Genomic DNA, 2,037 nt, shown 5'->3' on the forward strand with positions numbered 1-2,037 from the left:
GATCTAGTTAGCGGTGTCCCTGCTCACTGCAGGGGGGTTGGACTAGATGACCTCTAGGGGTCCCCTCCAACCCAAAACATTCTATGACTCGAACGTATTTGCAATCTGTAATTACTTAATTACTAATTACTCAATCTATAGGGTACATGTACGATTCAGCTTTCAGAATACCTGTACAGAAGGGAAATTCTAGCCCAAGCCTACACTCCCTCCCACCACTGGCTTAAGGTTTAAGCAGAAGGTAGGAATAGCTGTAGCAGTCCTGGTAGCACAGCTTTATTTCCTGTATGGACCACAGCTTTGCTTCCCATTTCTGTTAAACAGAGGGCACAAAATTAAATTCAGAATCTTCTGCTTGCTTTCATCAGCCCCCACATTTCAGACTTGCTTTGTACAAGCATAAAAATGAAATGCAAAAGAGAACAAAAAAAGTCAAAATAAACCCCTCTGGGACTACCTGTGTAGAATAAAATCCTGCCCTTTACTCTTCACGGCAAAAGAAACAACACAAATGTCGGAGTGCTGCCGCGTAACGCCCAGCAGGTCACCTGTGGGGCAACCGAACAGCGGGCACAGTTGAAAAGAGATTCTTTCCCAGGCAGGTTTCCACAGCTCTTTTTAAAGCCCAGCTGAGCTACAATACAAAAACTTCCAGCTCCATCATAGATGAAGCTGAGGAGCCAGGATTGTGCCTGGCAGTTAAGAGCTCTTTTCCTACATACATCTTTTCCAAAATACATGGGGATGGGTTTTTCTTTTTGGTTTGCTATAATGTGAATCTAGAAATGAATGGGGAATCTTGGTGCTCGTGCGATGGGCACAAATATCATCTGGGCTCTAGGAAGGGCATCGTTTGTTACAGCTTCCACGTGCCTACAGATAACTGATGACGCAGCAACTGACTTGTGATCCCGAGTTACCCCAGGTTAGAAAGGTCAAAAGAGTCCAGAGCTGGCATGCTGTAATCCGTGCTGCTGGTTTAATAACAGAGAAGCCAAATAATGAAAGACATGAACTGAAGAATTTCGTATTTTTGGCCTGTTCTATGATCAACCCGTGGGGACATTTCTGTTAACATCAAGGGGAGTTACAACACAGTGAAAACATGCTCCTGCTCCTCCACCACCTTGCAATATGTCATTGCATTTCTAAACTTGTTCACGTTACAGTCTGATCTGGGTTCATTCCAAACACAACAGCGTACCTGATAAAGGTCGTTTCTCATGTTAATGATGTCATTGTAATTCACATCAGGCATCACTTCCAACAGGTTTTTCACCAGCTCAGTATGAAGGTGGATAATTGCTAAATGAAGGACACTGAAACAAACAAAAACCAGATTAACACATCCACATTATTTTCAAATTTATTATAAAAATTGTCAGGTTTTGCTGTACATCTCATTGAATTCTAATTGATATTAACACTTGACATGAGAGGTCATGATTTCAGCCCTAAATATCAGCACCTAAAATGAATCCCAGCATTAAAAAAAGGTAGTCAGAAGAGAACTGTGTTTAACCCTTCAATCACAGAAACAGGCTCAGGATGGCTTTTGCTGGTCCTGAGCATGACTTAACTAATAATCTAACAAATGACAAACCTTGTATCACTACAGAATTGTTTCAGAATTTGTTTGAAATCACCAGATTCTTTGCTGGTTTTTTTGGTTTTGTTTTTTTTTTTTTTCAAGTTTTGAATTATGCAGCACACATGAACACCTCTTACTGTCAAAACCTTCCTTCAGAATTTCCACAGGCGCCTCTGCCACCAAAGCAGATTTTCCTTTGGGGGTTTCCCCAGATCTGTGGGTTTTTCTTTTCTTTGTTTTCAAACAGAAAAACAACTGAGGACTCGGGCTGGTGACTAACAGCCACAGGATCTGCAGTGGTGGCCAGAGACGTCACACCAAAGGAAAAATCTGGTTTGGGACATGAGTGACTCCGCATAGCCAGACGCTTCACCACGGCTCATGGGCTAACGCAACGGCCTTTCCCATGCTCTCCTCCAGAGTCACGGTCCTTCCCCACCACCCAG

This window comes from Egretta garzetta, unplaced genomic scaffold (genome assembly GCF_000687185.1).
Source record: "Egretta garzetta isolate BGI_Z169 unplaced genomic scaffold, ASM68718v1 scaffold72, whole genome shotgun sequence".
NCBI classification, from domain to species: domain Eukaryota; kingdom Metazoa; phylum Chordata; class Aves; order Pelecaniformes; family Ardeidae; genus Egretta; species Egretta garzetta.